Below are 21,321 nucleotides of genomic sequence, written 5' to 3'. Positions count from 1 at the left end.
CAGCATAGATCTCTGACCAAAAAAAATATGCAGAAATACTAATATTGTTGATATTGTACAGGCAAAATGACACTATCAAAATGGAAACAAAAACAAATGATAATTAATTGTAAATTATAGCATCTCAAACACAGGAATTCCTGACAGGACTTGAAAAGGGCCAAGTGCAGGGCCAAAGCTGCAGTGCAGCTCCCAGAGGAGGGACCAGATTTGAATCTTTACCCTGCTGTAATCATAAAATAAATGAAATGATATTGCTTTCAGAAGGCCAATATTCTTCATATTTGAAGCAGGAAGCAGGAGGTATGGCTATATGACTATGACTAGTGAGTGTGCATCTTTTAGTCCTGATAATTAATTAATGATAAAACAGTCCATTCTGTATTACAAGCAGAAGTTTTTCTGTACTGAGAACTACCACTGACTTCTTTGATTCCCATTATTATTCTTTTTTATCCCTGAGAAGATCCATAAAAGGAAAAGCAACAGGAGATTAGATGCCTCGAACACAGACTGTGTTAAATAAGAGATAAAGATTAATCTCTTGCATGTTGTATAACAGATTGTTCATCCAGGTTCTTTTAAAACTCATCCAGATGCAGCTGAGGTGCCTTTTTTTTTTTTTTTTAGATATCAACTGCATTTCTTAAAAATTAGGAAATATCTCTTGTGTTTAGCCTTTTTATAGATTCCACTGTGAAAATAGGGAGACGAATATGCCAAGAGCCTGTTTCCAAGCATTTAGATGATTGTCTTTTAAAAATGTGGTTTAGTTTAGGAATATGAGATCAAAATCAAATTATATGAAAATATATATTTTACTGTTTATACTTCAGATGTCCCCGGTAATCAGTATTTACACACCGATATCATGTAAATGAGTGGAGCACCAGATCTTGGGTTTTATCTTCACTTCTAATTTAGGAGTATCAAAGAATAAAAAGAACAGCCTTAAAGTTAAAAAATGAGCTAGCTACATCAATTTCAAGCTCGTCTTGTACATTTGAATTTGATGTTTCTTTGTCTTAAGCCCCCGAAATATGATATGACTTGGAATTGTTATGAACATAGTGGAATATTATGATAAAAACGATAGCTACAATGACAATGAGTAAACAAACTTCAATTAATAACAATAAATATAATTTTTGGATGGTTCACATAAACAATATAAAATAATTTTTGCAAAAATACCACTTAGAAATGAAGAGTATAGTAGAAATAGCAAATGTCTATAAGAAACAGATAAATTGTTATTCCCTAGTTAGATTAGATGTCTAAGGGATTTGTTTGTTTGATTGATTGTTTGTTTATTTGTTGGGGGGGAGTTTGGTTTTTGATCAGGTATTGTGTGTAGAAAATTCCACAAAATTGTCAGGAAATCTTACTAGGTGGTGCACATAAATTATTGTTTATTACCTTGAAAGTAATTATGAAAAAAAAAGGAAAAAGAAAACTTAGTGAAAAAAAAAATGTTTACTGCTCATAAGGGGGCAGGGAACAACATTTATTTCTCATAATGAATCACTCCTTCTCAGATCTTTAAACCAAGGTTCAAAACAAAAGTCCAATGTACAGCATCCTTGATGATAGAGTATCTTGTCAGTACAGTACCACTGAATGACAGGCTGTTTATGAGAATTACATCATTTTTACCATAGAGGAAGCAGTCATCAGTTGCTCTTGTTGAAGTCTCATAGTTTAAGTAATGAAAAAACAAACAGACCTTTTAAACTGACTTTAATAATAACTATTTGAAAAGTTCATCTGAAAACAGCGAATGTTTTTTTTGTGCCTGTCTGCTTTTTATATACCCTAATACCAACATGCTGTGAGACAAGCATATAGTTTCTCTGATGGAAAGTAATGAAAAATGACAGACTGTTTGAAGATGCTGTAGTGCCATTTTTATGAATAATGCAGTAGGATAACAGGTATAATCAGTGCAGTGTAATAGGCTGCAGCTTCCAGAGACAACAGCAGCATAGAGAGGAATTATTTTTATACTGGAACCACCTGACATTTACTTTCTTTTCTTTACTTAAGGCAAGAAGGTTAAAAGGCAAAGAGTCAGAGCCAAAAAAAGGCTTCATTTAGAGTGAATTTACTCTACATGATCAGTATACTTTTTCATAATAAATACAAATTTTAAAACTTTTTTTTTCTCTGCTCTTAAATAAGATGTGATCTTTAGACCTTAAAATTTTAAATAAAAAAATAATCTTATCATGTCATTCATATATTTTAAAGAAATAATTTTATTTTGCTGCAAATGACACGAAGCACCTGCTGATTTGTATTGAATTATCATAGAAAAGTTTCATGAAATTTACCCTAAGGTATGCTGTAAGAAATATTTTTCTTGTCGCTTGGGTCTTATATTGTAATGTCATGACTCCACTACAATGCATATGAGTTAGGTTAAGTGACTTGGGATAATTAGGTTAAACCTTCGTACTCCCAGTTTTACTCAATGAATGATATATATATTTCTGGGTTAAAAGTAACATTTTACCCCTGCCAAATGAGCTAGATGAGTATATAACCAGGTTTCATCTTTCTGAATCTATTCTGCTTGTTATACATGCATCTTAAAAAAATATTTGGCAGATCTAATCTTAATAAAAAAATTTCGATCTTTCAAATGGCTTTCTACAAGCAGGTCTACTGAGCACTGATAGCTATATGTGTGTATTTGTATGGATATATACATGTATTCACATATATATGTATTACAAACAACAAAAAATGTAATTATGCCAAGTGAATATAGGAAGCATTCTGGAAAAGTAAAGTAAGGTGATCAGATGGTTATAAAAGTAGTTAGCATAAATAACTTTTTATAGAACATTATTGCTCATCAAGTGTCAATTATGCCAGAACAGCATGACTGTGAACTGCATTATGTTATGATAATCTATTCTGGTCTTCTACCCTTTCTAAATCTCAGTTATAATTGCAGATATAATTATTATATGTCCTGCAGTTGTTATCAAAACAAGTGTATGTGGAAATATATTATGTCATGTCAGGAACAAAATAATATATTTTCATTTTATACCAACTTTAGAAAAAATAATGTATTTTTCTAGGAATACTTGACAACAAAATACAAGTGGTGAAGTGGTGTCATTATTGGAAGCCTTGTGGTTCTTATGATAGAATCTTTTCTTATTCTTCTACGTAAAAATGTATTCTTGTAAAAAATAATGTATCTCAGCGTGACAAAAAAAGCTCATAAGTACTTGGATTCTAAATTGATCCAGGGAAACACATATTGTACTTCACACATCTGAGGAAAATAATTATATGGGAGAAATCAATTCTGTAACCACCTGTCTTTCCCTGCATCTTCTTCCTATAGACTATCAGATATATAGCACAACATATTTCATAACTGAAAGATCTTTCAGTTGCCCTTTGAAATGTTTCTTTCATTAAAACCACCCTTGTCAGTTGTGGTTCCAATCCCCGCCTCCCTCCAATTCCATCTGTTATTTGAAGATCAGCCATTAGTGGTAAATTTGCACCAAATTTTCATTGTCATTGTTTTCTTTCTTGCCCTGAGATGTTTTATGGATGTAGAATGTTTGCTGTGTTTAAACCACAGTGAAAATCATCTTGAATACAGGAGTAATTGTATGCCTAGGGAAATGGTTTTAGTAATGATATTGCATACCTCAAACACTGTAGAAAGTCTTTTATGAATAACCACAGACCCACGTGGGTTTGGCCATGTGCTATCCATCTTCAGAATGGAAATCAAATGAGAGTTTCATTGTCTCACAGATAGATACTGTGTGACAGAATAGATGGCAATAGGCTCATTGCCATTAGGATCATTGCAGCCTACTGAAGACTTCTCAACTTTCACAAAAAAACAAGAAGGTCTTTTTACCCAGAAGGGGAACCATGAAAACTGTTGAATACTGAAGATACATGAGTGGCCCACTCATTCTGTGCTACTCCTGTGGCACCCAGGAGGGCACCCCTGCTGGATACCATCTGCTTGATCTCTGGAGGTCTGTGATCAGTATAAATATCCAGCAGCTATCCAGATTGCAAAGAACAAAATTTAAATTGTTATTTTTAACAAAAAGACCTTTACTACAACTGTTTTAAAAATTGAAATCTGTGTAATTAAAAGGCAAAATAGATAGGAAATGTTCAAAATCAAAAGTGTAAAGGTCTTTAAAAATGCTTTCTCTTTTCTCCAGCTCTTCCAGGTCTTTCAACTATGAGTTTCACTCCTTTTCCCTTTTAGGTACACCACTGCAACCACTCTGCCTCTTCCACTGCCTTTGCCCCAAACTTCAATTGTGCTTTTTTCACCTTTCGATGGATCTTCTGCCTGCTATGGTCTTTCTTCCCCATACCAAAGGATTCTCAGGGTGACAGAATGTTTTCCTTTTCTTGTCTATCAGTAGGCTCATTTTCATCTCTCCATTAACATGCCAGTGATGTCCTATCACTGTGATAAATTGTTCTGCCAGTTCCTTATGGTAAACTAGCAAGCCTTGCACTCCTTCTCCACAGGACTTCCATGACAAGCGTAGCTGACTACCAGCTGAAGCAGAACCAAACCCCTAGACTTCTCAAGACTTGCCATTTCTACAGCTCCACGACGTTGTTGGTGTGGTTAGAAAAACTAGAAGGTCAATGTTAATCCCAATGATAAAGACTAAAATAGTCTTTAGCATAGTCCTTTGTGATTCATAAGACAGATGAGGTAGCAGTGTACAGGCAGGCCCAACAGTTTTCCATAATCAAAGCTAGCAGAGAGTCTTCTGGCACAGATTAGAACACCATCTGGATCCAGTGGCTCTTCCCCATTCCCTGCAAAAAGGCAGCAAGTAGTGGCTCCAGAAATAAACCCAATCTTCGAATAAATCAGAGTCTCCAAAAATCTGTAAGTCATATGCAATCTGAAACAGGTCTGCCAAATTTATATCTGCATAACTGTATGGTCTTACAGAAAGTGGAAACTTTGCTGTCTGCTCTGCTCAGCATCCTTAGCTGGTTGCCACGTTAGTTGTATAGTCTGATTTTTTGGCACTGCTTTCTCAGTTCTGTGTTGCAGGATGGACACAGGACTGATGGCCTGAGAACCTTCTCTTTACAATTTCTCCCACAGCAGGGAAGAGGTTGGATGGGAAGGGCAGTACAGCAGTTCCTCTATCACCAGAAAAATCTGTGCAGAGATGAAAAACCTTAAAGATTTGTGAAGACACAATGAACTGCTCTGTTGCTTGTGTGACAGCCTCGCCACAGCCCCCTGATTCTCAAGGGCAAAGATTTCTGTAAGGAGTACAGACATAGACTCATTCCTTTGCTGGCCATCTCCAGGGTTGACGGAATAAGAACTCTGAATAGGGTGATTCATCATCTGACGAATGTCCCTTATGCTCTCTGTCTTACTGTGATCCAGAGAGCACAGCTGGAGGGGCAGCACGAGAAGGGTGAGGAGCCAAAGCCCAAGAGCAAAGAGAGGATTTAATGAGATGTAGAAGTATGTAATGAGAGGAAGAGTGTTGTCAATATAAAATGACTGAAACACCTTCTGCAAATTCCAATCCCTTACTAGTGATCACTGAGTGGGGACTGAAAAGTAGTCACAAGGTGGTAGGCATGGTCTTCGACTACTTAAAGGGTTATGTCTGTAATACCACTTTTGCTTGCTGAGATGCTGCATGCCACATTGCTACGCATCTAAATCAAGGAGAGGTCCAGACTTATGTGGCACAGCATGTGAGATGAATACTATGAGGAGCTAGAGGAAGTTCATCTTAATTTGTTTGGCTTTTCCTCTACTCTCTAAGTTACCAGATGCTGTAAAGAGATAACTACAGCCTCGTCTTCTCCTGGGTTTCCAGGCAGTTTCTATACTGTTTCCTGTTCCTGTGGACTGATATCGTGTTACCATCAGCTATTCTATCATTTGTCAAAAAATCTCCAGGAGTTCTTTTCTTAAAGGTAATGGAAATGAGTATTTTAAAGATAATAAGAAAATCTCCCATTCTGAACTTTTATACAGATTCCCATTTCTTTTCTGAGGCCAGATTCAGGTGGTACCCTCCTTCTTATCCATCCTCAGGCTACATACAAGTATAGGAAAGCAGTACACTCAGCAGAACTGAGTTTTTGTATCACAATAGAAGATGTCACTGATAGTGCCCAAAGTTCTGGTCTGGCTAGTGGTGAAGCTGACCTAGTGGCCTGCACCACTACCATCTACCTCCTCACCATGCTGCAAATATATTAGATAGATGTAATGGTCTAAATTATTTCCTCCCCCCATGAATGGCCTCAAGTCCACACCAGCATTCACGAGTAGAGATTTGAGTGCAAATATTGGTTTAGTGGCTGTTTCAATGACTGATCATCCAGTGCCCCAGGTCTGATTATCCCTCACCATTGGAAACATCTTCATTTTCTTAAAGGGAAACAAAGGTCAAATGAAGAAAACAAAATGGAAGGTGAACTACTGGCATCTGACTAAGTACACGGGTTAGAAATGTGTCTTGTTAAGATTTTGTATCATCAAATAATCATCTATTATAATTTTTTTCTTTCTGCATGCACATCCTGAGGCTGGTGAACTAGCAATTCTGTAATTCTGAATTTTGAGGAAAATATAGAAAATATAATTTTTATGACCCTGTCCTCCTCCTCTACTTCTCTGGCTACCCAAATTTCGTCTTGTTGAAGGATCTCTTGACTTTTACTTCTAGGACACACTTGGATCTTATTATTGTGGTCGCTACTGGTGAGCATGTGGCTAAGTTAAGCACTTCAATCTGCCAGTTCCACAAAACTACCATGTTTGGCAATAAAGCATTTGTCATAAATAAAGTACCTAATTTTCCTCTAGAGAATAATGACAGAAGGATGTAGACAACATCGGGGTTATATAGATAGTAACAAAAGCAGCGTAGGAAAGAATACATGGATGGAATAAGACACAGAAATGGAAGTAGGAGTATAATATGCTGAGGCAAGTCAGTTTTCAACTTCAGAAAGATGAAGAAGGAAAAAATAATAACAAAAAATCTCAGAGACAGTGCTGAAATTGTGATTAAAGAGCTATGTAAATTGTAATTAGGGGATGATAGGGAAGACATGGTGGAAGTGGAAGAGTGGCTGTAGTCAAGAAAAATACACTCCAAAATTTTGCAGAGGTTCAAGTATGTACCTAAGGATAATTGAGAAAATTTACAATTTTGAAACAAGGACAGAGGAAGAATAGAAAATACCTATGTTAAAAATTTCTTGGTATAAAAGAGTTAACTAATGCACCAGGAAACTACTCAGCAGACTGCTCCAGGTCACAATCTGACCATCTTCAAGGGAAAGCCTGAAGTCTTATTTCAGTCAGACCTGTGCATTAACCATTATAAATAGGTTCCAGTAAATAATATAATTCCTCCTTTACTTTTAGCTCAGAGCAGGAACTGCACTGTGCCACATTTTGCAACGACCACACTAAAAATTTTGCACATACATAAGTATATACATATATGTAAACTGAAATAAATTAATGGCTCTTTTCTCTCTCTCTTTCTCTCTCTTTTTTTTTTTTTTTTTATTTTGCTCAGGAGCTGTGGTTGAAATCTTTTTGGAAAAAATTTCACTACTTAAGGATGCTAATTTTTAACACTTGGAGTAAGTGTTGTAATTTGGAGTGTTGTAATTTGGAGTAACCTGGAGTATGAATAAAAGCTATTGACACACTCTAAACTTTTTTAATTGAATCACTTTTTTGGAAAATAAAGATGTGTGTGTGCATGTCTAGTTCCAGAAAGTCAAAACTACTTGAGAAAATAAGGTGAAACAATTTGGTTTTACCTCAAAATCACAAGCTATATCATTGTTTTGCAGGGGAAAACATGTATATTGTTAAAACTTTCCCCTCTCCTTTAAGTTCTGTTGTTCTTCTGCTAGGAACTTTGGAAATAAAAAGGAGATATTAAAATAATAAGGATGATCAGATATTGTAAGGAACATCTTCCCATATTTTTTCTTCCTGATCTTTGGTGGAGTTTTGCCTGTGTTAGTTCTGTTACAGTGCAGGTCAATGCCAGCTGAGCAGTAATTCTCTAGCAATTGGCATCATATACAGTGATATCTATGATCAGTCAAATTTATTTTATCACAAGAAATAGAGGATTTGGTGTGAAAATAGGACTTAATGACTTTTTTTTTCTGTGAAATGAAAGACAAAACATTTCCACTTTGATGTTATGTTCTCAGTTCAAGGTATCTGAAACTCATATCCTCTCTTATCAAATTTCTGCATGAGCATCTACGCATGTAGGTGTTCCAAATTTAATAAAATTATTCAGGAGTCTCAGCTTCCTTGTGGATATTCTATATCTTTGTGATTTTTGAGGGATGGAAAGATGAATCGATCTTCCTCTTACCTTCTCAAAATGAGTATATATTCTACTTTTTAACATTGCTGTATTTGTAGTAGACGTGATTTTTGATTTTAAGATCAAACTAATGACTCAGATTTTATATTCCTGGTAGGCAATGGGTAATCTTGAATCATTCTGGATATGCCCGTGCCATGTGGACCTACACATCCAAGCTAACTCTGCATTCCTCATTAAAATCAACTAATTCATATACAACATATATAATTTTATACAACTGTAGGGCAGTGTAGCATTATGTAAGACCCATGAAAGCTCATTTATCATACTGAATTTTCTATCATAACCTGAAGGAGAAGGAATTATCAGGAGTGAGGACAGAACAATGTCTAAGGAGTAGCTGAACTATTAAATTGTGTATAGTTATTTTAATTGAAACTTTTCTTGAATGAAATAAACAAAAGAAAATTACTTTTATTTTTTTCTGATAGAAAAAAAAATCTTGTTTCTGTGTTTCCTATATCTCATCATCAGTTCCTGCATTTTGGAATGTTTATTAAGAAACATCATTTTAAATATTGTTCCAACAATAGTTGGTTTGGTTAATAGTTGGTTAAAATCCTGGTTTAGGGTTTTAACACTTCTTTATAATATTCTTTATGACATGGGTATAAAATAGAAGAGGAATATTTTTGATGAAACAATACATATGTTGAAAAAAAGTATTTTCTTGTGTTTATGTTTGAGTGGCATTACTAATGTTGTACTTTTTTGGCTCAGTAAAGATGATCAACACAGTCAGCATTATGTCTAATGAATTTATATTTATAATAACCTATGAAATATAGTAAAACTGTCAAACAAAACTTTTACAAACAAAATTCTGAAATATAACAAAATCAAGTATTTTAGTACTTAAGCCCGTAGTCAGCATTGTCTGTAACTATGAACAGTTAAGCTACAAAGCTGATCCACAGACATTTTTCATTATTTCAAACCAAATAACAAGTGTGCACAAAAACCATGCTGTTTAAATTATACATGATCATATTTTGATTGCCTTGAATAAGGATTTGCTTATTTTGAACCAACATAATATAGATAGGCAACAAATATGATATAATTAATATGTAAACAAATAATGTAATAGTCACTCTGCAGAGTGAAATTAAGGAGTTTCACCCGCATGGGAGTTAATTCAATAGATGTATGCTTACTCCATTAAAACAGTACTGGCTTTGTAGGTTACACATGTAAAACAAAATAAATAGCATTGATGCACTTCATTCTCTTCTGGATTATTTACTATTTATTTTTAATCTCGATGGTCCATAGTATGTTATTATATTAAGATGTTTATATAGGAATACCCATAATTTTTTACGCATGACCACAAATACAACTTTTACATTGAAAATGTGCCATAAGTCAGCTTCACTGCAAAGGTTTATAGCCCTTAATACGCTTGAAATTAACCTGAAACTGCGTAAAGTGTAACAGATTTGACTCCACTGAGTATCTGCTGCTATTATTGGAACAGTACTTTATAACTAGTTCTAGCATGATCAGAGTTCATCACAGATTTGGGGGGTAAATAGATGGTTTAAATAAGGAACCAGCTGGGTTGCTACTCAGGTTTTATCTGAAGACAATGTTGCTAAGATTTATAAATATTAAACACTCTAAAACAAATTTAATATATCTGTAATTATTGATCAGGTTTTGTTTCTTGCTCACTTGTTGATGTTTTTTCTTGACTGTCTAGCTTCAAACTTGCTTGATTTCAGTATTTTCTCCAAACTACCATTTTGCTTCCTTTACATAATATGCCTACTGGGCAATGCATAAATGGTGCAATGTAAAAAAAAAAAAAAAAAAAAAAAGATTAAAAATTGACTAGACTTAAGTAGTTGTTTCCTAGCATGTAGATGCACCCAGAAAAGCAAAAGCAACTCAGGGATACATCCTGAAAAGATTGCATTCTGTCACGGTGGGGATTAAATTGGAACACTGTTTAATGAAACATCAGTGATATACAGCCTCAAAATGGCACCATTCGGGAGAGCCAACAGTGAGTAGTATATTCACTACTACTTACATACTGCAGTCCTTACTCTTTCAGGCTTCTACCTCCTTCAAAAGCAATATATATAAGGACAGAGTGAATAAGATTTAAGAATTACCATGACCCAGATAATCTTTCTGTTTAATGTCATTCTGCCTCTTCTAATAAATGTATATCAATGATTTTATTTGTTTCTGTTTGTTTGCTTTGCTTGTTTGCATGAATAACTCCAAATGTACCAGTCACTGTCTTCTTTCTTCAGAGTAGTGGACCAGAAGCTACCAACGACTCTGAAGATCTAGTCCATTATTAAAAGGTTCTGTCATCACTCTCTCATCTCTTCAGAAAAAAAAATCTAAATAGTTTAAAGCAGATTCAAGCAGCAATATTAACATTTCAAAAGATTAATTTATTGCTCAGGAAATTTAACATGTCGTGCAGCCTTCCCCCCCCCGGAATGCTTCACCTACATTCCCTGTAGCTTGTGCCTGGGTGTATCTGTGGTTTATATCCATTATGAGGAACACACATTTCACATAAGCTTTGGAAAGAAATTAGGACTATTTTTAGCTCTGGAACCTGAACAGGATATGACTTTCTTTTTGCTTTCTCTCTTTTTTTTTTTTTTTTTTTTTTAAGAAACCTTCAACAAGGTGAGCAATGTGTATTCAGTGGTTTATAAAGGCCACCTGACAATTCATGTCTTCAACCTTCTTTCAGAATTAAGTATATATGTTAACAGACAACTTATTTTTGAAAGATGGAAGAAGCCTTGGAAGTAGGTACAGGAAATTCAGTCCAGAAATTTACAGACATTTACAGAATCAGAGCAATGTCACTTTCCAGTTTCTGGTATATTAGTAAGACCTCTGATTCCTTCTTCCTTTGTTGATCAACAGACATATCTTTTGGGTTCAGTTCTGAAATTCTTCAAAGTGAAAAAAAAAAAAGACTACAGAATTCCTCATTTGTGGTTTACTTAAAATTTGCATACATTGTCATAACTATATAAAAAGAGAATAACATTATTTACAGCAATTCTCTTTCAGGTGGGTTTACAACCATTTGCCCTAATACACAAGCAAATGTGTATTAAGAATGTATGCATAACCTGACTTTTCAGTATCAGTGTGTGCTACACTACAGTAGTTCCTTCCTGATGGCCTTTGGGTCATATAAATAGAATTGAATTAGTGCAATATCATTAAGATCCCACTGAAATACAGATTAACTATATTAAATGTAGGTTAAATTATATTGTTGTCATCTTAACAAGTACACTTGGAAGTCTAACAGCCTGCACTAAGCGTTTATGGTGCTACTATTAGTGCAAATTTCATCCTTTTTGCAAGTCCCTGAAACTAGTGGTATGAGTTCTTGAGAATTAACAAGTAGCTGATATATTTGAGGACAATCATCATGTTTACAGTAACTTTAGAGCACAACCTGTGCCCACAATTAAATGTCACTTACCAATTTAGTCTAGCTGAATCTAAGAAATATTGTAGGAAGAAAAGACATTAAGACATATTACTTTAACTGTCACCTTGACACTTCCTTGTATAAGCAGAGCAAATTAGCAAGTGGGTGTATGTCTAAAATGGGGATATGTAAAGAACAGCAGCACTCAGAAAAACTGTAAATAACTTTATATAAACCAATCTTTTTTAGATGTCTTTTTTTTTCTCTCCCAAACTCCTGTTATCCACCCACTCACCCACAAAAGTTAAGATACTCTTCACTGACAACTTCATACTGAAAGGACCTTTGTATATGTATGTGCATGTATGCACACTGTACACACACTCACAAACACACACCAAGATCCAGACTGCTAAACTAATCCTACTAAACTGAAGGGGGAATATTAACTGTGGGAATATTAGCTGGCATTTTATGCATAACTTTGTACACCTGTGCCAAAACATGTTATGGTTCAGACTGTGTGCCATCAAGCTAAATACCAGCTTCTATAAATATATTAACATAGGGCATAACTAAATGAAATTTTGAAAAGTATTTTTGTCTTCATTGCTTCTGCACTTTTACGTGTTTCATCTGTAATCTCAACAGTCTTACCATAGCCACAGTTCTAGTATTTTTTAGTCCTTTCATTTCAGCCATTTCCTCCTCAGTAGTCCCCTTCTCTTCTCCAAAGGTTATTCCTCTTTCTGAGAAAAAAAGTTATATATATATATATATTATTCTTATCTAAAACAGATTTCTTAATAATGCTCATATTCCCAATCCAAGTAGCCAAGGAGTACAAAAACTGTTCTATTTGCATTGAATATCCAAGAGTCTAATAATTAATTAGAAATATCATAAAATATTTTAGAGCTAATGGACCTTGGGCAGGAAAGGGGAACCGAAGGTGCAAAAAAGGAAGAGAATTGAAAAATATAGAATTCATTGCTACAAAAGCTACTTTTAGTCTCTAAGTACAAGGCAGAGGGAGTACAAATTGGGGTAAGAAATTTAAGATGGCTGAAGATGGCTGAGTGCTTTGGAAGAGGTAAATGGGAGAGGAATGGGGAAAGAAATGAACCATTAAACACGAGAAAAAATGTTTTTCTGGGAAGGAGAATGACCTGATTCAGAGAGAAATGTCTGATACTTCCCCATGTTTCCAGTTATCATCTTTTGCTCAGTTTGATCACAACAGAAGCAAGTAGCAAAAAATGTAGGCTATCATCTACTAGATAAATTAACATTTTTAAATCCTGACAAGTTCATACAGCACAAAACACAGAGAATTAAAATCAGATGGCCTTTATAAATCTAATACAAGAGTGGAAACATATTCTTCTTTGTAACAAGGAATGATTGGACTGCATTAAGAAAAAAAAAGATAATTTATGTAAATGTAATATAAATGTAAATATTAGCCTAGGTTTTTAAATACATTGTGTTTAATTGGTCCTTCAAAAATGATTGTAACAGCTAAATATTAAAAAGCACCTTTAAAGAATGAAAAATAATTATAAGATAATTTACTTATCGTTTCGATCAATTGTTTTATTATACAAGAGATTCAGGTATAATTCAGGTATGGTTGGCGAAGAGAGAATACAACTCATCAGTGAAATAAAAATCTTTAATTGTTTACAAGATATCATAGTAATCACAGTGAGGGTGACAGAGCACTGGAACAGGTTGCCAAGAGAGGTTGTAGAATCTCCTTCTCTGGAGATCTTCCAAACCCGCTTGGACGCAATCCCGTGTAACGTCCTCTAGGTGATCCTGCATGTGCGGAGGGAGTTGGACTAAATGATCTCTAAAGGTCCCTTCCAACCTTAACAATTCTATGATTCTATTATTCTATGAATATAGCTTCTCATAAAGTGTTCTGTATACAGTCATTAACAATGAAAAAATCTGCTCTAATAACATGAGATGACCTAAAATACTTTCCAGCTTTATGTGAAAAAATATATGTTTTTCAAATGTTTTAAAAAAGTTCTGTTCAACTTTGGAGACTCGCCTGTTTCTGCATCCTACATATATCGTAATATTTTGCTTCTGTTTATTCTCTGTTTTAGACATTCAGTAGGCTCAAAGAAATCAGACACTCAGAAAGATTTTCCAAATATCATATTTCTACACACACAGTCTCTGAGATTTATATTAATAAAAAAGTCCTCTTGGATTCATATGAAGTGTGAGATACACACAATGCTGTGCTGTCTATATAAGGTCACCTCAGAGGCACTGCTGTCTTTCTCCCACTCTGCCTCTACCTCTGATTTTGTTTGGCTTATTTAAGCACTTATTTTTAATTAGCTTTTATTTAAACTGCAGCAAGTTATTGGAAGTTCAGGGTTAAATTGTGAAATAAATAAATAAATAAGTAAAAGAAACCAGCTAAAAAAATTAATTTCAACTGATTTATGGCCAGTTTACTTTTGAGCTTTGCTCATACTGACTTTTATGAAGTCCACATTACTATTTGAATTCAAAATCCTAGAATTAACTATGGGGTAATAGTGAATTCTAATGGGGACCATATAAAGTAAAATTAAATAATATGAGAGAGGAACAGATTGAATAGTGTCTGTTTTTCTGGAGGTGACATTTTTTAGGTCAGGCAGATTCCTAGGGAATCCACAGAAGGCTCCTCTGTAAGTCCTTTGAACACTAATCTTCCTAGGACTGGTAGAAAGCATGCAAAGTATGTAAACATTGCTTCAAGAACTGTTATGCAGCTACCTTATTTTCCTTATTTGCGATAGAGAACACGGCTCCCCCTTATACAAGATCTCCTTATACCTTCACAAAAATTACGGCTTTTTGCATTAGAAGCTCAAGTTAGGTCCTGGAAAGATTATTCATGTGAGTGAGCTACTGCTCATCAATAGGAAACTATACCTCGATTAAAGAAAACAAAATCTTTAAGAAATATGTAAGTAGGAAGAATAATTTGCATCAATAGACCTTAACGCCTACAATTACAGATGATCTAGTAGATGTTAGTTGTGCCTAAGCTTACCAATTGATGCACTTCATAGCTCACTGTAAACTATTAATTGAAAGATCATTAAGATCATAGTCTGGTAAAGGACCGAACAGTTCCTAACTATGTTGAGAACCCAGATTGGTTATAGAAACCAGCAAGACAGAGGTGGGAGAAGAAAGGTAGGGTACAGCCCCATACTGTTTTATTCTGCAATGTCCAGCAGGAGTTGCATTTAGAATGATACATGCTTTTAAATGTGGGAAAATTGGTGTGACCACTTAGCTTCTATGAAGAAATTAGACTGCTCACTCCATACTCCTTTGAATTACAAGCTGCAAAATGCTTTCCGTAACAAGTTTTACAACATTAAAATTACAAATCGAATGCATTAAAAATATAATTTGCTAAGAAACAAGAACAGTAGAGGTCAAAATGCTTGTCATTGTTCTTGATGTTGTATCAGTGGGGAGTATTTTAGGCGATGATGTTATTTTAGGTGATGAGTTATTTGGCCTTTTTTTTCCTCCTCTGCTATAAATTTCCAAAGGATTGTCATTATTAACTGCTCACATTGTACAAACTTTAAAGCTTTCTTTAAAAAGCAAGAAAGCAAGCAGAGTCATAAGTCCTTACTTCACATGTGAGATCTTGAGTTCCTCTATGGCTTGGTCATCTTGAGGAGGACACTGGTCCCCGGATTTGAAGGTCCTGGAAGACAGCAATGAGCTAGCAATGTGCCCTTGTGGCTAAGAAGGCCAATGGTATCCTAGAATACATTAAGAACAGAATTGCAGCAGGTTAAGAAAAATGATCCTCTTGTGAGCCCACGTGTAGAGAATTGCGTCCAGATCTGGGCTCCCCAGTAGAGGAGACACATCGAGCTACTGGAGCGAATCTAGTGTAAGACTACAAAGATATTTAGGGAGCTGAAGCATCTCTCCTTTAAGAAGAGTCTGAGATAATTGGGCCTATTCAGCCTGGAGAAGAGAAACCAGAGCAGGGTTCTTATCAGTGTATGTAAGTATCTGAAGGGAGGGAGTAGAGAGGATGTGACCAGTGATGCCCAGAGCAGGATGAGAGGCAGTAGGCGCACACTGACACAAAGGAAGTTCATCTGAGCATAGGGAAGAGCACTGGACCAGGTTGCTCAAAGAGGTTGTGGAGTCTCCGTCCTTGGAAATATATCTGGACACGGTCCTGGCAATGTGCTGTACCTGGCTGATTGAGCAGGGATGTTGGACTAGATCATCTCCAGAAGTCCCTTACAACCCAGTGATTCCAAAATTTTTGTTCAAAATCATTATCAGTTCTGAGAAAACAGAATGTATGTGCTTTCCTTTGCCATGCGAAGAGCAATTGTTAATCATTCTCATCATAAAACTGCAGCTTTCACAGTTTTAAAGCTTATTTCTTATAATAAAATCTCATACAGAAGGTGCTTAAAAATACCTTTTCCCCTTTCAAGCATGTCTTTTTCTTTTCTTTCATATTTTCCCCCCTGAAATTTAGAACAGATTGAAGTGGCATAGTTATATTGCTTTTTTTCCCTTTCATTATTTCAGTCCATTATCTCCATGGAGCCTCTTAATGTGAACATCTAAGATTTACTGAAAGCTCTTCAGTGACTAAAGCATGGTTTTCAGTGAGGCACAGATCATTTTTGTCACGCTTCTCAAAATGAAGCAAAAAAAAAAAAAAAAAAAAAACAGTATGCAAAATAGAAAACTAACTACTGTTAGAAATAATGAAATATACCTAAACAAGAACTTATAAATCTCATTGTAGGGTATTTCTCTTTTAAAAATAAATAAATAAATGACCACATTGAACTAAAATTAATGCTTTGTAATGTAAGTCCATGTTATGAAAACATGCCCCATACTCATTAACAAATATAGTTGTGGAAATATATTTTTCTTAGTCATCTTCATTAGAATTTTACACTAAGTTTTCAAGCATATAACTTAAACTCTGATTCTGTCACTCCTATTCATTGGGATTAATGTTTAATTCTTAGATTAGTAACTCATAAAACATAATTAATCCCTACCAAAAAAATAGGTTTTATTAGCACAATTAATGGTGGCAGCATATAACCTTTTTTTTTTTTGATATATACAGTCAACATATAAAATAAATTGTTAAAAATAGTGTTGATAAAAGCATGTTTTTACTGTATACTGAAATGTCTTAGTATTTCTTCACAAAATAAGTACTGTAGAATTATTATTTTTTAATTCGAAAAGACACAGCTAATAAACCATATCTTCTATTTTCCTACTGACACAAGATGTTGTGAAATAATACTTAATCAGTTTATAGAACAATATATTTTACTATTTATATATTCCTAGTGCCTTAAACTTTCATTATGTAGTCTTATGTTTTCAAAATAATTCTACAATATATATAAAACATATAAAATATTTTAATATATAAAATATACTGTGTATATTTTTAATATAACAATTTGGAGGGGAATGGAAGGTATTGTAGAAGTATATAGTGTTTATATTTCCATATATACAGGGACAAATTAACTTAAGATTTCATTATCAGATGTACTCCGTGGACATTTAGTTTATAGATAAAAAAAAACTTCTAGTTCAAAAAAGACTGGGGGTAGGTAGAAGATAATTATCCTAAGAGTTTATTCTATTTTGCATTGCACGTATTAAAAATAATCAGCAGTTTCCTTTGTTATCTTTATTTCTGTCAAGAAAATTGTCAGAAAGGCCATAAAATTCTAACATCTTCTGCATTATTATAGTTGTCTATATACTATAATATTGTGTATCTAGACATGGCTCGATTTAGATGTATTTCAAGTGGAATCAAATTAAACTCATATTTCATAAATTACTGGAAAGTTCTAAGGAAGTTTATAAAAATGTAAAAAAATGTAACCTTTCTGAGCAGTGATATTTCAAACTTACAGCGATAGTGATGCTGAACAATACTTCAACTGCTTATACATTTTCATTGTTCCATGTCATGTCCTGTGCCTAGGTGGTAATGAAAACAACACATTTGTCAAAGTAGCTGTGTGTCTGTTAAGGAAAATATTCTTGGGAAGTCCACATGGTCTTCTTCTGTTCAAACATCTCACATTTAATTCCTTTTCCTTCCCCGAGTAGATAGATTCATAACTGTAGGCACACAGTAACGTACTTATGAAGAATACCACTGGCCATGTGAAAGCTTTTCAAAATCTGTGCATTTTCACCTATGCATTGTTAAGCCTGCTATATATATATGTAGTTCCCTACAGTTACAGCTGTTTAGTAATAATAGGCAGTTATGTAGCTCTTGAGGAAATTCAGGAAGATTAATGGAGCCCTCTTACTGTGGAATAGTACTGCAAAAGGGGCTTTTTAGACATGATTCTTTTAGAATACTGTTTTTGAAGTGTGAGTTGGCATTTCATTGCCATGTTTGCTACAAGACAGTTCAGATTTTAGGAGCCTTACTCTGCTGGAGTAACCCATATTAACAAATGTAATAGCATTTCTGAACTATGCCACAACTTTCATTGTGTTTTTTTTTTTTTTTTCCTTTTTTTTCATATAAATGATTCTGTCTAGGTACCTGAATAACTTCTAGTGGGAAAATAATTCATTTTTCTACTTGCCAGTGCTACTCAGTTTTAGATGGTTTATTATCTGAATTCCTTTTATGCATAGTTTTGTTATGAGCCAAAGGACACTGAATTAATGGGCATTTTATCTATGAAAACAACTGGAATACTCTGTTATTTGCAACTCTGTTTTAGTTTCATACTTTACTGATGTTACTAAGAATGTTTTAAATAATTCAACTTGTTTGGGTTCAAACCTCTTGATTATTTTACATTGTTTTTATCATAAGCATTAAGTGCTCTTCATATTAAAATCCTAGGTGAGTCAGTCTCACTTTTGATCATTTGAAACTTCTACAGGATATGGTACCTGAACTTATATAAAAACATTTATTTTTGTCTTTTTCCTGGAAATTGTTGTTATATTTGTTTTGGAGTGATTTAAATTGTCTATAACCTCTGGATGATTGGACTGGAGGACGATGACCTTTCAGCACTGAGTTAAAACCATGGAAGGAGCTGATTGTTTATAATTTGATAATAATTTTCATTTTGTGTATAAAAGTTATTTATTGTGGCAAAAATATATCTTTTGGCAGTATAAGGAGCTAAAAGAAAGTTTATTTAACCTCTAGTGTACTCTCTATTTTTTTGCTGGTAATGCTCTACACCTCTAAGTTTTCATAAGTAAATAAATAAATAAATAAGACATTGCTACGTAATATAGAAAATTCCTGTGAAGTTATGCATGTTATTCTGAAATATTTTAGAAAGGCAGAGTATTTAACTCAAAAACTGAAACAGTAGTAAGAATTGCATGAATGTAAATTTCATGTTAATCTTGGGTATCAGCGACATAATCTCATGTGGAGGTATTGTTCTTTCTTCATGCTAACATATCTTGGGCAATCACTATTCCATGCGGCCTACATTTATTAATCAGTGGTGTTTTTCAGTACAATTCCTTTCACATCATTTTTTTCACATAAACATAAAAATGAGATGTATTATTCCACTCGTTAATGTTATCAGTTATATTTAATTTCAGCATTTTACAGCCTTTTTAGTTAAAAACCATTCTACCATATGATAAAATGTAATAGTAGTATCCCACAAAACTTCCTCTTGTTCATTGGTAGATTTTTTCGTGAAATTAAAAAAGTAACACCAACTCATGCAGCATTAATGCCAATGACCTTCTTTGACCCATTGCTCTAACCATGATGTTCCATTAACAATCAGAGACTTAGCAAGTTTAATTTGTAAAAGCTATCTACAAATCCAACTGTTGGTACGTATCAACAAAATTATTATTTTTTAGGAGGGGATTAAATTTGATGGAGACATTATGTTTCCATTGTTTGTCTTCTAACATTAACTCCATTATAGGGATTTCCATACCCAAAAACATTCTATGATTATAGATAGTTCAGGAGAATAAACCAGAAGATTTCATGCATAAAGCAGCATTGTCACATGCTCTCTTATTTCTTCTTCTTAGAGCATCTGTACTTGACAAAAGCATTTAAACTAATCAGTGATTAGAGAGAGAGACACTCTCATTTGGAAATCTTGGAATTCAGTTCTTCATTGAATTTAAAAACATAAAGAAAGGAGACACACTATCCTCATGACACAATACCCTCTAGCCTAGTGTCTACATGTCTGTAAGATAAGGTGTTTGTAAGGTGTCTTACAGACTGAAATTGCCTCAGAGAGAATTTAAGTAGGTCTCCTATGTCCCATATAAGTGTCTTAAAGACTAGGTTAACAACAACTCAGGGATATTCTTGAACTATTTTGAGAATCTCTGTGTCCAATCCAAGTTGAGCCTCGCCTTTGAGCTGCTATTTGATAACCCATTAAAACCATATGTCTGCACTGTTAAGCAAAATGTCATTGTAAAGGCTTTTTCTGTTCTTCTTGAAATTTCTTATGGTATTTGGAAGCCTCCGAAATGGATTTCATACTGAAGAGTCCTGGCTTACTTTGAAGATAATTACAGAGACACAGTTCCATAGCTTTAATCCATCTTTGTTCTAGGCTTGAAAAGGAGAGCTTAGGTCAAAAAGAGCATCAGCTACTGTGGATAATCCAAAGTGTCTGAGATGCCCAACTTACATGAAGGAGTACTTGGGAAGAACAATTAAGATGATTAAATACTGGAAGCTGTCACATGAGAAAAGACTGAAAACTAGGACTGTTCAGCCTTCTTGACAAGAAGGTTCAAGGGGAAGCTGGTTAATGTGTATAAATACCTGATAGGAGGATATAAACATGATGGAACCAGACTCTTTCCAGTGGTGCCTAGTGTGGCAGTGGACACAGACTGGCACACAGGAAGTTCCATCTGAATCTGAGAAGTTTTTTCACTGTGAGCTTGATTGAACACTGCAGGAGGCTGCCCAGAGAAACTGTGGAGGCTCCATCCTTAGGGACATTCGAAAGCTGTCTGGACATGGCCCTGGGCAGCCTGCTCCAGGTGACCTTGCTTCAGTAGGGAAGTTGGACTAGATGTCCACCACTCTGTTCTAAACTCAACTATTGAGATCTTTTCCCTGTACCAGCAAGGTTAAGTCAGCATCTTCATTCCATTCATCCGTAATCTTAAGTGAATTCTTTGGGCTTGCTGTACCTTGTACAACCTATGTAAAGTCACTGCTGTTGCAGCTGCCATACCTTCTTTAAGTTCAGTTTTGCTCTTCTCATGATCACCATGAAAATGTTTTTTAAAATCGACATCACATTTCTCATCTTCCAGTCCAGGGTAATCTGAGAATGTTTAGGCAAGCAGTTGCATGGCGTAGTTAGAAGTTCACCTGTTTCATGCTGAACTTCATTTTAGAAC

The sequence above is a fragment of the Tinamus guttatus genome, unplaced genomic scaffold, assembly GCF_059628265.1.
Source record: "Tinamus guttatus ecotype Peru unplaced genomic scaffold, ASM5962826v1 Tinamus_guttatus_pri_ptg000136l, whole genome shotgun sequence".
NCBI lineage: Eukaryota > Metazoa > Chordata > Aves > Tinamiformes > Tinamidae > Tinamus > Tinamus guttatus.
Note: the sequence above shows the minus strand (reverse complement) of the source record.